The following is a 16,436-nucleotide window of genomic DNA, read 5'->3' as shown; positions in this document are numbered from 1 at the left end:
TTTCTTGTAATCTAGGAATCTGGTTTGGTTTGATCTATTTATTAGAACTGATTTCATTCAGCCTTACTGGATTTAGGCATGGATCCGGACCTGTCAGAAGGTATCAGGGGCAATTATAGGAACTTAAAGTACTTCTTGGTGTCATTTGTCATTATTATATGGTCTATTTGGTCTTATAGGAACAGGACGTCTAATTGGTCTTACAGGAACGAGGCAACTGTGAAGGCAGATCCTTTCCCTGCCAATAATGTGGTTATGTATATTAAAAGTTTGATTTCTATATGCTGATCATTTTTGTTCAATCATGCTAGAGGATAAAGTCAGCACTTTTGTTGCTCTATTTGTACCAATGTACTACAATTATTCATAGGAGAATAAAATAGATGAATGCCACTTCAGTTTTGTTGTAAAATCAAATGAAAGCAGAAAATTTGGGCCCTTTTCCCCAGAGGTCAGTCCTCTTAGGGCCTATTAAAAAAACCGCATGTGATCTGTTTTTTTTCCTTCACTACATCTACCCTTTTGAAATCTAAAAATTAAGTCAATGATTTTATCTGTTGTATTGTTGATTTTCTCCGAGGTTATGATGAATTTTGTTCTGTTTGGTGATTAGAAAGCTGGAAATTTGCCTCTCTTTCTCTTCTTCTTCTTCTTTTTTTTTTTTTTTTTTTTTTTTTTTTTTTTTTTTTTTTTTTTTTTTGATTTTGTGCTGAGTTTGCCCTGGAAGTGGAGGGCCTTTTGTTTTTCTGATTCCCAATATAAGAAACTTAAAGTTCATTATTTTTTGTTTTCATTTAAACAATTTGATCTTAGAAATGAAATTTTGTCTAGAATATCTGATGATAGTGTGTAGAGGGCAAGTAAGCTCTCGTTTAGTATTATTGATTTATTTTCTTAAGACATTTGTAGCAGATGGATTATCTTCTAAGAATTTAATATCTTTAATTATGTTATTGCTGATTAGAATCATCTTTATTGTTGTACTCAGCACAGACTCTTATTTTATTTATTTAGTTTTACTTGTTATCTATGCACTTCTTTTTTAGTCCGTGAGCATTCAGACAATTCTTGACAATTTGGAATTAGAAACTTCTCATTATCTTATTTTCATTCAGAAACCAACATCAGACACAGGGTATTTTTTTTATTTTTAAACATTTGTTTTTGTTTATGTGACTATTTCTATCTTTGGCAGCTAGGAAAGTTGAGGAAAATTAATGTAGAAAAGGTACAAAGCCTTTGAATTCTATCTTGTTTTGATGTTTTAGATTTGGGAATTGTAATGCGTGACTTGAAAATTAGTTCTTGACTTCTCAACTTTGTGGGTTCCCTTTGAAACATATAAATTTTGTTTTCTTATTCTAAAATTTTCATAGAAACTGGATGAGTGACAAAATGCTGGGCTTATGCTTTCTTATGCTTTGTTTTCAGAACACATAACCATGGCTCAAGCAAGTCAGTTATGTTTGGCTCTGCTGGAAATTTCTTTCCTTTACATAAAATGCATTTTTTTCCCAAGAAGATAGGAGAAGCTTATTGTGGGTTATGTCTTTTTGTTTATTTGTTTTCTAAAGGTACCAGTTGGAGCTATGCCAGAAAGCTTTGGAGGATATAATTTTTTATTTGGGGCAGGTTGTGGGAAGACCTACATTGCTGTACTGCTGAGTCCCTCAATAAGGAATCCCCAGAAGAACATTTGCATCTTTCTTGCCCATACAATGGCTCTGGTTGAGCAGGTAAGCTACGATTTATCATGTTTGATTTTGTAATTTGATGTTTAGTTTTTGGTTGTATTTAAGTTGGAGACAATTTTTGTGGTTTATATTGCTGGTACATTGCACACTAATGAAGTGGTGTTCTCCTTGGCTTGGCTGAAGTGGTAGGTGTGCAGGCCGTGATAAGGGGGTTAGGCTATTGGTTTTCAGTGCCTATGTATGCAATTTTTCATTGTAATTCTAGATTTTAAGACACAGCTATCTGATTATACATGCTTCAAGTTCACCTTGGAAGGGAGTTTGGCATTTTATAAATAGAATCATGATTATACTATGAATTCTTTCTTTTATATATATATATATATATATATATATATATATATATTTATGTATGTATGTATATATGTATATTTTTTCTGAAATTTGTGTTTGCTCTGTTTAATTTTCCCGTCAACTAAATTTTCCGAAGTTGAATAATGTTCTACATGATTTTTTTTTTAATTGTTTGATTTGATTTTAGATCTGTGCTCCTGTTAAGGACATCACAATTTGATTTTATATCATATGTGGTTTTTGGCCAGTCATATTGACTCTAACACTGCCATACTGTTTAATTATTGGTAGGTTGCACTGTTGCAGGTGTTGATTATTGAAAACTGAAATTTAAAAATTTTATAAACATGGAAACTTTTATTGCAAAATGGGGAATAATGCCTTTTCAGAAATGGATAGTTTAACATTGCCAATATGTTTCTCAAAAAAAAAAAAAAAAAAAAAATTACCAGTATGTATTATGTATATATTTTCTATTCTTTTGGATAAACATCTTTAAACATTGAAAACTGAAGAGGTTCATTGTTGTTTGTACTTTGTAGGTTATAGTTGAATTAGATTGCCACATACAGAAATGAAATTAGAATATGTGATTTTTTATTATAAGTAAATTAGAATATGTGATTGCTTGCCAGCACTTCACATCATTTTAAGTGGTCAGTAACAAATGAGAGAAGCATACTGCTTGTACATATGATCTGTTTGAGATTGGGAAACACTGCTAGTATCCACAGAAATTTTTTGGGGACAATGTTCCAATTTGGAATTTGTTGATAGATCTCATGTGCATGATTTATAATGTTCCCTGGATCTCAACCTCACTGTAAAATATATTCTCAAGATTTGTATGAGCCCTTATGTATACTTTATTTTTCTTTAACTTAAACAATGATTTTGTTTATTTATCAACAACAAAAAAAGCCTTAATGCTAGTAAAACCACAGTTTTAAATATTCTTAATGTATTGGTTCTTTGGTGGTTTATTGAACAAACCTCAGTGAATGAAACAGATAATTAAACTTTCTTGCATAGAGATGCTATGACTATATTGAATTTTCCAAGCAACTTTGCGTTTTCTGGTTTGTTGCTCTTTTTCTGGGCATTGAATAGTTCTACCTACGGTCCTGCACTCATTATGGATGTCCTTGTTCTAAATTAGAAAATATTTTCGATGTTATACAAATATATTCTCATCTTTGTAGATTGCTGTTGACACTGCAGATCATGCTCATGTAACTGGGCAGATGCCAGTGAATTGACTATTGTCTTCTGGAGGAAAAGAGGACTTGCCACCAGAAATAGTGATTGGTTCTGCTTCTGCTTACGACTGTGCTGTTAAGCCTTTGATGAGTTCAGCAGCTTCAGCATGGGGAAAGAGGGCTTTCATAGGATTTAGGGTGAGTTTGAAAAAGTGGGGTTTTCAAAAAGTGCAGTATGAAAAAGTATTTTTTGAAAAAGCTGAGTGTTTGGTAAAAACTGTTAAAAAGTACTTTTTGAAAAAACTGAGTGTTTGGCTAACACTTATAAAAGTAGTGATTTGAGTGGTAAGTTACCAAAAAGGGCAATGTAAATATAAATGAGTTTGTTTCATACTTAAATCAACTACTTCATTATACTTAATCAATTTTTTTCTTTCTAAATTTTTTTTTTTCTTACCAATATTAACTGATAATAACCTATCACTTAGATTTATTGTGAAAATATTGTGATGAAAATTAATACTGATTTTAATTTTAACGTATTATTAAAATTATTTTTTTCTCTTTTTAAAATTTTATTTTTCTCACCAATATTAGCTAATAATAACCTACCACTTAAGATTTATTGTGAAAATATTGTGATAAAAATTTATACTGATTTTAATTTTAACGTACTATTAAAATTATTTTTTTCTCACTAATATTAGCTAATAATAATTTATTACTTAAAATTTATTGTGAAAATATTGTGATAACATTTTCTTTTTCTTTTTTCCTTCTTTTTTTTTCCCCTCTTTTTATCCTCTACACGGCATTTTTTTCCCCCTTTTTTCCCCTCTTTTTTCTTTCACCCACATACCCTTAATCTTTTAAGATTTTTTTTTCCTCTCTTTTTCCCTTCCACTTCTTCACACTTCAGAACATTCTACTCCCAGCTCTCTTTCTTCCTCTTACTTTTTTTTTCTTCCTTTCTCTCCTTTCTCTTGCCACTTTACCTACAAGTTTTCTTCCCTTTTTTTTCTTCCTTTCTGTCAGAGCTTGCATGGTTGAATCTCTCTCATCTGATTTCAAGTGTCCTGCTACCATTTAGTATGTATTCTGATTTTGATTTTGAGTTTGGGTTATGGGTTTTCAGTTGATGGTTTTATTTTAAGTTAATTTTTTGTGGATTTTGGGTAGATCATGTTTGATTTTCGTTATATTTTGGGTTTCTGTTGTTTTAACAGGTTTTGGTGGTGGTGGTGGTGGTTGGGTGGTGATGGTTGAACGGTGTTGGGTGGATGGTGGGATTTGCGTTCTGGTGGTGGTGTTCTTGCAGGTTTTGTGCGTATATGTGGGTGTGTTTGTGTTTGTGTATAAAGGGAAGAAGATAAGTTTTAAGTGAAGGGTAAAGTAAGGGCAATTTCGTAAAATCACATGTGGTCCAACGGATACCTTGTTAATGTGCAGCCCACTTTTTCAAAATGGTCTGAAGAAGTTTATAATTTTTATGCACGTTATGTGAAGAGCAGAGAAATGCGCATAAATATTATGACAAGTTGTTAATGGTAGGAAAAAAAAATGTCACTAGTAGGTTTAGATGAAAACTAATAACAACTTACTATGTAAACTTTATTATGAAATTGTTATAAAAATATTCTGTTAATAACACTATTTTTTTTCGTAAAAAAATAATACTAATTTAAAAAGTTTAAAGATATAATAAAATATTACAATATTTTTACAATACTCTTTGTTTTAGTTGCGGTCAATCCCAGTCTAATATTTTATTAATTAATTTTATTTTATTTTGACATATGAAATATTTGATATCTCAACTGTTATGAAAATTTGTTGGGTTTTAACTTAATTGTAATTTTTATTTAATAAATTTCCCTACATTAACTCCACGTGTCCCGTTTATTCTCTCATTCAAATAAAAAATCTTTACTTTACTTTTCCTCCACTAGTGTTTTTGTCTCTTCTCTTCTTTAGGTCTTCTTCCTCACCCAAACACAAATACAACGCTCCAAAACACAAACACAGAGAAAAATGAAAACAGGGAGAGAGAGAGAGAGAGAGAGATTTGAGGATGAAATCGATGAAAGAGCCATCGAAGAAGACGAAGGTGGTGGTATGGCACCTCCCTCCATCGCTCACGCACTCCGATCTCTCCATCAACATCGACGAAAAATTCTCCGCCGCTACAACTGGTTCTTTTTCCTTGAAAATACAGGTTTTCAATTTTTTTTTATTAATATTTTTTTTTCCATAAATTTTCCAACAAATTTCTCAAATCAGTTTAGACATAAATTAAAATTAAAAAAAAAAAATACAGAAACATGTGTTGAAGAAGACGAAGAAAGAAGAAGAAGACAAAGAAGGAAGAAGAAGAAGACGAAGAGAGACTTACCACGGACGGAGAGCGCAGAGCAGAGAGAAGAGAGGCTAGTGTGATTAGTCTTGAGAGAGGGCAAAACAGAGAGATGAGAGATGAGAGGCTCTACGAGGAATGCGTGAGAAAAAGAGAGAAAGATGGGTAAAGTAAGAAAGGGTAAAGAAGGGCAATTTCGTAAAGTGGGGTGTGGTCCAACGGATACTTTGTTAACGCGCAGTTCACTTTTCCAAATTGGTTTGAAAACGCCTATAATATTTATACGCGTTATGTGAAGAGCAAAGAAACGCGCATAAATATTAAAGTCAACTTTTATAACTCATTAAATGCATAAATAGTGTTTACTTTTTACAAAAGCGCATATTGGGGCTTAAAAAGCGGAAACAAACACACTTATTCTAATTGAAGTTACTGTTGATAATGTTGGGTTGCATCTTAGTCAGTTTGGCCATGTTTTGGACATGTATCTTCCCAAGGTAAAATTGGCTGATTAGTATCTAATTTAATTGAGAATGGTGTAGATGGTTAGATGATGAAAATATTACTGCATCTTTCTTCGTGAAATCTTTTTGTAAATGCTTAAATAGTGGCCATGTAGTATGTAATTAGTTGTGTCGAAGGTTTTAAATGGGCTTGCTTGCAGAGTAATACTTTTACAACGTTGTCTATGTAGCAAACATTCAATACTGTGCAACACTAGTAATAAGCTGAAATCAAGGCATTGAGATATGACTACAAGACAGAAAATGCACATGATGACAACTGAGGTAGCACCAATTGGGAAACAGTTGAGAATGAGATATTCTGCCAAATTCATCCAGGGATGCAAGAATTAGTAACTTCGCGGACGCTTTTCTTGCTATTTGCATGTCATGAAAATTGATTTTGTACTGTAATTGCATATGCTGTACGTTATTGTTATACATTTGTATTAATCACGTCCTTTTGCAGGTTTCGCTCATGTGCTACTAGCTATGTTCCATTGATTGCATGGTTGTTTTACATTGCTGTTTGCCTATCCATTTTGTACTGTGATTGTATTCGTTGTATTCTATTGTTATATATTAGTATTCATCGTTTCCTTTTTGGGTTTTGCCCATTTGTTATTGGCTTCTTAGAAAACTAATATCATGATGCATATTCCCTCAGGATGAAAGAAAATCGTGCCTTAGGGGGTTCGGTTTTGAGACATTTGTGGGGCCCTGCACCATGTAAAACCCCTTTAATAACTAGTTAATGTAAGATGAAGTTAATTTAAATGTCAATTCCTTGAGCAACATACTTAGTTGAGTTCCATATGGTAGGTATATAAGCAACGGGTAACTATGTTTTATATAAATTTACTATAGACAATACCTTTAATATATAGATATTTAAGTGTTGTATATGTATGGGAGCGTAAACTATGTGACATTCACCTCCATTGGGGACAATTAAGTGGGCACACTTGGAATCCACTTTATAAGCTCTCGTGCACGTGGGACATTTGGAACACCACTGCTAAGTGCTAACACACCACCAAGAGGTGACACATGTTATCCACTTACCCTAATTATATTATTAATGAATGATTGTATGATATATATATATATATATATAGAGAGAGAGAGAGAGAGAGAGAGAGAGAGTATAACTAATTACTATGCTTTAACCTAGATATAGTAATATGATTAATGTCTAAAATCTAAATGGATAAATTATGGCCTTTTCGAATATGTTTTTTTTTTTTTTTTTTTGAGAAACACACGCATAGTTCCCGTTTGTTTGCACTTTCCTATACCAAAAAGTACTATTTGAAACCAAAAAACTAACATAAGCGTTTGGTGAAGTTTCAAAACGCAGCTTTTGATATGTGAAGGGGAATGCGAGTTCTCAGAAAGCTTCTCTTCGTAGCCTTTTCCAAAAGAGAAAACATTAGGTCCGGAGCTGGCGTAAAACCAGTGTTTTACGCCAGCCAATCAGACCACGCCACGTCAGATTCACTTAAGTCAACAATATAAGCTAAAAAAAAAAAACACATTTCACTCTCAGCTCACACGCTCACAGCTTTTCCTTCACGCCATTCCTCTCTTCTCATCTCTTCCTTCACACCGAACCTCTACCACCGCCATGCACCGCCACACAGATCAGTGTTCTCATCTCTTCCTTCACGCCGAACCTCCACTACCACCACACAGATCGCTGTTCTCCTCTCTTCCTTCACGCCGAACCTCCACCACCGCCACACAAATTGCCCACCAGAGCTCATCGCCACAGATTTCGCCGGAGCTGTGCGTGGAGCTTGGAAACATACCGGAGCCGCCATGAGCCACGATCCAAAGGTTTGTTTTTGATGATTCTCTTTTCCCTTTTCACCAATTTGGATTTCGAACACAGCCTGACTAAATTATGGGAATTTTTTTGGTTTTGTGTGAAGATTTTTGTGGGTTTTGGTGTGATATATGTATTGGATAGTGAGGAGTAGAAAGTGGGGTTGTGATAAGAGAGGGTTCTGCTGTGGTTTTGATTAGAAATTCTAAGCTGGGTTCTGGGTTTTTCTTCTTCTTAGTAAAGTATGGACCTGAATGATAAACCCAGAAGGCTGTACAAAGTTTGGAAGGGAAGTAATGTGAATTTCTTTGCCTCTCTCTATGTTGTCAATTGGTTTTGCTCTTCGTGTTATGCTAATTTTGAGCATTTCCTTTTTGATGAGAACGGAGGGTGAGTGTATGTTCATATCTTGTATTGTTCTAATGAAAGATGCTGTGTTGGGTTTTGATATGATCTGGGGTTTGTTTGGTTTTTAAATGAGGGATGTTTGATTGATTTGATTAAGTTAGATTGACTGTTAGATAAATTGGCTTTAGATGTACAATGTGATGGGATTGAGTTTGTAAATGATAATTGAATGCTGAATTGGAACTTGCTGTGAAGAAGTTGACAATTGTGTTGAAAGTTTCAAAATTTGTTTTACTTTTTCACAAGTGGGTTTTTGTCTATGGCTGTATTATGCTTATAAGATTGATATTGTGTTTTTTCTGATTTCTTTTGTTGTGGTTTGAACTGGGTAAATTTTGGTTTTTGAAGTTTATGTTGGGTTGCTGGAGTTTTTTTTTGTATGTATATGCATATGTGTATGTGGGTTTTACTTGGTGCAATATTGATATGTGTATGTTGGGTTGCTGGAGCTTTTGTGTCTGTCATGGCAAAGGCATGCTTTCTCTATCTTTTCTTCACTTACCAATGAGTGGAAATTACAGTGTTTTATTAATAAGAACTTTTATATGAATGTTGGCACCAAAATTCATAGCCTGTTAATGTACTCATATTTTAGACTGTCCACTTAAAAAAATGTTCTGCAGATATAGAACATTGATAAAAATGAAGTGTAATAGCTGATTTGATACCTAGGAGAGTATTATCTGCCAATGAAAATTTTGACCATAGTTTCTATTATCTGCTAATGAATACCATGTGTTTAAGGTTTTGTTATGTTTTCCGAACCCTATTTTTCCTTTGCTGAGATATTTATTTGCTTTACACAGGCTGGTGCATTGGAGAAGATTGTCAAGGCATCTCAGCTTGAGATCATTGAGCTGCAGCATTCTGTGGGTGAACTAAGCTGCAAATATATTGAATTTTTTTTTTAACTGTGTTCATTCCAATTTTATTTTTTGTATTTTGTTGTACATTCTTTTATGCAGAATTCATTACAACAATTCCAAGGAAGTTGATGTACAAACAAGTTTTGTGTCCAAGAGAATGGATTGGGAAGCAAATATTTTTTTGTTATATAATGTTTAAATTGTGGTGGATAGACATAGAACAATTTTCTTTTTTGTATTCCTAACGTAGGGTCCTCCTTTTTGTATATTGAACTATGACAGATTTTATTCTAGATGAATGTATTCTCAAATAGAAATTTCCCAAAAGAATTGTGACATTTTATTTCAAGATGTATGGTCAATCATATGATCTTTTATGAATTGAATTGTGACAGGTTTTATTTCAGGTGAATGATTTCTCAATTAGAAACTCTTATAGAAAAAATTGTGACAAGTTTTAATTCAGGTGAATGTATTCTCAATTAGAAAATCTTATAGAAAAAATTGTGACAGGTTTTATTTCAGGTGAATGTATTCTTAATGAGAAACTCTTATAAAAATAATCCATGACATGTCTGTAGAGCCTAAGATGTTATTTTTACTCTTTTAAGTTTATAAGCCTTGCAATAAGCCAATAAGGGGAAAAAACTAGTATAGTATCTCAAGACTATTGAAACACGGCATAAAGCCAATGGTCACATTCATTATTCATAAAGCCAATAAGCCAATAAGGATGATTATTTCTATTACCATCTTTTGCTTGTTATGAACCTAAAACCATATGTATTTACCAACTATTTTGGAGCTAACCATGTATCAAATTTTGCTCATTATAGTTCTTACTAACAATCGTAATATTAATCATAATTAGTTTTTTTTTTCAAATTTTTTTTTTTGAGTTCAAAATGAAAGAAATCTTTCATTAATGTAGAAACAATATACAAACAAGGCCCAATCCAAGACAGGGCTCAAGTAAATGGTAGTACAAAAAGAAAAAAGAAAGAGTACATCAGCTCAAGAGGATGGCACATCAAGTCACTCAGTGCCTATCCATAAGACGTTGGTATTCTTCACACAAGCCATTCGCCAAGTCGAGGATCACCTTTGGATGAGTTTGGAAATGTTCGAAATAAAATTTATTCCTAGCATTCCATATTGCCCATGCTGTAACGACCCACTTCTCTAATTCCTGCTAGCTCAGTTTCATCTGCATCTGTTGGAACAGTAGTAAGAAATTGAAGGCTCTGTTGCTGCATTTTTGTGTTCAACCTTTGAATAAAGCCCACACGTTTTGTGCAAATGGGCACTCCCACCGGATATGACTTACAGTTTCAGATTGGTGACTGCAAATCTCACACCTCGTCTCCACCCTTACTCGACACCGATGAAGATTTTCCTTAGTTGGGAGGCAGTTGGAGCATGCTCTCCATAAAAACACAGAATTTCTTATGAATGACACACCAATTGAAATTTTAGTTACTAGAGAGAAAATATTAAACAGTACCATGCACAGTACAGAAGAAATTAACATTAATCAACGAAGCATTAAATTTCATTTTCCTAAAGCAAGAAATGTGGAACCAAAATTGTCATCCTGTTTAATTTACCCCATAATATAAGAAACTAGACAAATTAGATAAGCAACCCTCTTTCCCCCTAAAAAGGGGAAAGGAAGGAAATGAAAACATAAAAAGAAACACTAGCCTCATTAACATGAAACTAAAGTGAAGTGGCTGAGTTGACTTGAACCAAAATTGAAAACTCATTTCCACTCCATATGGTTCAAATTTTACAGTAAAAAAGCCAAGTTAGTAAAAGAACAGAAAAAAAAAATTATATTATGTTTCATTATTTTTTTTATAAAAAGAAATTTGAGAGAAACTAAAGACAATGAAATACATTTCTAAATTCCCATTTGGTTTGCATTCTACAAGAGAGAATAAAATGAGGAAATGAATGGAATTATATTATAGTTTAGTTCTTTCAAAAAGAGAAAGTGATGAGAAAATAAGTTTATAATATATTTGTTTTTTTAGACATAACCTTCTTTCCAAACCTCACCCATCTTAGAGAATATTTTAGTTGGCTGCAATTGAAAATTTAACCTCTTTTCCTCACACTTTTAGTAGTGTGGTATGATGATATAAAATCCAACAGAATACTAAACTAACTGAATAGACCCGCAAAAGAAAACTCCCACAATCAGCTTTAATTCTTTCATTTTTGTTGCCTCTAACCACATTAGTAGAGCTTCCTAACTAGTGCAATTGTACAATTTCCAGTTATTGATAATAGAGGATCAATCATCTCAATCAAAAAAATAGCAATAGACATATCTAAAATCAAATAATCACCAACCAAACAATGAACAACAGTGGACCCCAATACAAAGAAATTACAATTGGTGAAGTTATCACAATTTTATTATAGTCATTCAAAAGAGAAAAGAAAATTTAAGAAACCCAATTCAGTTAATGAACTGAAAATTAGCATAACACGAAGAGCAAAACCAATTGACAAGACATGGAGAGAGGCAGAGAAACTCACATTACTTCCCTTCCAAACTTTGTACAACCTTCTGGGTTTATCATTCAGGTCCATACTTTACTAAGAAGAAGAAAAACCCAAAACCCAGCTTAGAATTTCTAATCAAAACCACAGCAGAACCCTCTCTTATCACAACCCCACTTTCTACTCCTCACTATCCAATACATATATCACACCAAAACCCACAAAAATCTTCACACAAAACCAAAAAAATTCCCATCATTTAGTCAGGCTGTGTTTGAAATCTAAATTGGCGAAAAGGGAAAAGAGAATCATCAAAAACAAACCTTTGGATCGTGGCTCACGGCGGCTCCGGTATGTTTCCAAGCTCCATGCACAGCTCCAGCGAAATCTGTGGCGGTGAGCTCCGGTGGGCGATCTATGTGGTGGTGGTGGAGGTTCGGCGTGAAGGAAGAGAGGAGAACATCGATCTGTGTGGCGGTGCGTGGCGGTGGTAGAGGTTCGGCGTGAAGGAAGAGATGAGAAGAGAGGAATGGCGTGAAGGAAAAGCTGTGAGCGTGTGAGCTGAGAGTGAAATGTGTTTTTTTTTTTTAGCTTATATTGTTGACTTAAGTGAATCTGACACGGCGTGGTCTGATTGGCTGGCGTAAAACACTGGTTTTACGCCAGCTCCGGACCTAATGTTTTCTCTTTCCAAAAGGCCATATGCGTTCATTAATATAACCGTTAGACTCTGTGTTCGGTTACCAAATTACCCTTCACATTTCAAATCGTCATTTGCAGCCCCAGAACCCTTGATAAATTAATTGCTACAAAGACCGCAAAAAAAGAGCGTCTAGCCCAGGTTCAATTCAATAACAAATTTCCAAATTCAAACAAAAAAAAAAAAAAAAAAAAATATATATATATATATATATATATATATATATATATATATATATATATATATATATATAACAGTTCCTAAATCAGCTAAGGAAAAAAAAAAAAAAAATCAATCCCTTGCAGTAATAGTTTGAACTCCGTCTCTATGGGCGATTATACAAACTAGAGTAGCGACGACGAAGCCGAAGCCAGCGGAAGAGAGATTGTGAGACAAGAGCAGAGGCATGTCATTGTTGAACTCCATCTCTACGCCGCAGAAGCGGGATTCCTTGTCCCCTCACCTTTCACCTAGCGGCATTTTCTTTGGGTCAGTTCTCACTCTCTCCCCTTTGATGAAGTAATAGTTTAGAGGATGTGAAACAGAGAGAGAGAGAGAGAGAGAGAGAGGTGTTGAAACTTGAAAGAAGACAAACTGTGAAGAAGTGTGTGGAGGAAAATTAACTCACCTTAATTGATTTTTAATTGGCATGCATGAGGTTGGATGACAAATTTGAGAGGAGTTCGGTTTGGTTCTCGGAAGCTGATGGATGAAATTAGAGAAATGAGAAGCAGAGAGAAGATAATAGTGGATGGGAGAATATAAAGGTAGAAGAAGATAAGGTTGAAAGGAAACGTATGGTTGAGAATAAAAGAAGAGAAGTAAAAAAAAATAAAAATAAAAGTAAAAGGTAGAGTGGGATACGTGTCCATAGGAATTTTATAAAATGAAAATTACAATTGCGTTAGGACACAACAAATTATCACAAAAAAAGTTTCAAATCAGTTGAGTTATCAAATCTTTTATTAGACTAGGATTGACCATAACTAAGAACAAATAGTATTGTGAAAATATTGTCACATTTTATTGTATTTTTAGACTTTTTAAATTAGTGCTATTTTCTTTTTAAAAAAATAGTGTTGTTGACACTATTTTTATAACAATTTCATAATAAATTTTGTACAGTAAGTTGTTATTGGTTCTCATTGAGACATACTAGTGACATTATTATTTTTTTATCTACCATTAACAACTTGTCATATAGACTTTATTGTGAAATTTTTTTAAAAATTTTGTGTCCATAACTTACATTAAGAGAGATAATTAAAACAAAGAATTCTCTTATATATATATATATATTGTCATTTTTGGTAATTTACAACTCAAACCTTCACTTTTATAAGTGCTAGCCAAACACTCAACTTTTTCAAAAAGTACTTTTTAACAGTTTTTACTGAACACTCAGTTTTTTCAAAAAGCTCAGTTTTATACTGCACTTTTTGAAAACCCCACTTTTTCGAAAAGTTCAATTTCAAAAAGCTGAACCAAACTCACCCATATATAGAGAAGGAGATGAGATAAAAGAATACACTTACACGCCAACACCAAGGCAGTTAGTGTCATGGAACAAGCGATAAACCCCTTCTCAATATCACACTTTATCAATGTGAGACGACTCAACAACGCTAAGTATCTTTTTTTTGAGAAACACATACATACATACATACATACATATATATATATATATATATATATATATATATATATTTATATATGTTAAATGCATAAGGTTGTGTGTGCAATTTTGTGAGTGCTTGGGTTAAGAATAAATTGAGAGAAGTTGTATGGGTCAACTGGTAGTTATACCGAACAAACCACAGCCCAAAATACTTACCACCCGACTCATGGTTTTAGTACTTGAAGCAACCATTTCCAATGAACGTCAAAATTTTGAAAGGAAAATCTCTCTCCGGGACAACCTTTATTTGAGGTGAATTACCTTCCATCTCTATGGAGGCTTAAATAATGATGCGAGATAATGTTAGTTAAGACTTAAGACCTAAGTTCAAGTATAAAGAGCTAGAAATTGTTTAATTGTGACTAATCAAAAAATAAAAAATTGTTTAATTGTAGTTGTATATGAACTGACCTCCAAAGGTACACGACAGTTGAAAAATTATTGATTTCCACGTGCTTGTTTTACCTTAGCCTTTGAAATTTGGTTGTGGGTAATTGCTTGGAATTAGTTGAAGAATTATTGATATGGTAAAATGGGGATTTTAATTTTTTTAAGCATTCATAATAAGTGATAGTGGTATTTAAAAGATAGGGTAAATTACGTTTTACCACCTTAAACTATATTCTTGATTACACTTTGTACCTTAAACTTTTAGAATACATGATTACCACTCTAAACTATAACACGTGTTTACTTTACACCCCTTCGTTAGTTTGGTTGTTAACATGGATGGAAAAATATAACATGTGAAAAGACTCATTTGCCCCTCTTCTCAATCCCTTAAAAATAAATGAAAATTTTCACTTTATCACTCTAAACTATATTCCTAGCTAGTTACACTTTGCACTCTAAACTTTGGTTTTCAGTCTAAGATAAATGCAAAATTGACTACCGGGTATAAAGTCTGTTGTGGGTTATAGTTTAGGGTGCTAATTGTCCATTTTAAAAGTTTTAAGTGTAAAGTGTAATTTAAAGGATGGTTTAGAATAGTAAAATGTACTAACCCCAAAAAGAAATGGGTATACTTGTATGTCTATGTGTGGCTAGTTAGTCGTAAAAGATTTATATGCTTACTTTTGTTAATTTATAGTTGTTGGTGGTATAAGTTACAGATATATATAGCTAAAGGAGTTTTGTTGTTTTTAGTTATATAAATGTTGTTGGTGAGCTTTAACCGGCCACATACCAATTTATCTTCCTTGATGTAGTGACCTGAGTACTACATTTTTTTTGATGATTTTAGTCTCTCTTTCACCATCTCCGTTTTTGGTATTTTGCTCACGTATCCATATCTGATATGTCTCGTATTAGTATGCACGGATACATGAATACTACTACATTTTGACTTGAGTGCTACAGTTTGATGATTTAGTCCTACATATTGAAGTAATGGTTGCTAGCCTAGGATGCACGGATACTCCATTTTCCTTGCATAACCATATCCAATATGTCTTTTACTAGTATCATTCTGGATATATATATAAACGTACCTAGGTTTTTTTTGTTTGAAGAAGCCAAGATTTCCAATTTTTGCCTGTAATATGGCTTGGATACCGTTGTAATCCAACCCCCAATAGTGAATGATAGCCTAAACTTGTAATAATTTTTATTTATATTTTTTATATATTGGTTTCAATGGTAAACGCTTACGTTTATCTAGTTATCTTTTATTTAGTCTTTTGGATTTTGATTTGTATTCTAAACATCATTTAAAGGACATGGATTCATCATTTTATTATTTATTATTGCTCTTAAATTGATATGTGCTTAATAGTATATAAAAATATATTTAATAATTAAGAAATTAATACACGTATGCCCGACATATCGTATCCTAGGTAATTTTTCAAGAAATGTGGTATCTTCGTACTCTTACCTGTATCATATCCATACCTGTATCTGTACCGTACATCTTAGCTGCTAGCTGAAGTTAACCTTTCTAATGTCAATACTATGCTGTACGTCTTTATGTCTTTAAATTATTGATGTAGGATTAAGTTCTGGCTTGCTATACCTAACTATTTGTAAATGGCACTCAGTAACTTGCACCTGTATAAGACATGATAAAGGATGTATTCCTGAGCTCATTGTTATATGAGTGATGTATTGACAACTTAGCTGATGTGGTCACGTGCTTTAATGACTTCTAAATGTTGGCTACAAGCACATGATAACTTTAATTCAAGAGTTGGTGTAATAGTTAAATATGTTGTTAATATTTGTTTCGCTGTATTGTGGGTTACCCTATGAATGCGTGTTGTGGCATGGCTATGTTTTGGGATTCTCATATGCATGGGATAGGGCTCTAGGGAGTCCTAGGGTTCAGTAAGGTTTGAGTGAGT

This window comes from Castanea sativa, chromosome 12 (genome assembly GCF_040712315.1).
Source record: "Castanea sativa cultivar Marrone di Chiusa Pesio chromosome 12, ASM4071231v1".
In the NCBI taxonomy this organism is placed as follows: domain Eukaryota; kingdom Viridiplantae; phylum Streptophyta; class Magnoliopsida; order Fagales; family Fagaceae; genus Castanea; species Castanea sativa.
The sequence above is the reverse complement of the archived record's forward strand: the minus strand, read 5'-3'. Positions refer to the sequence as shown.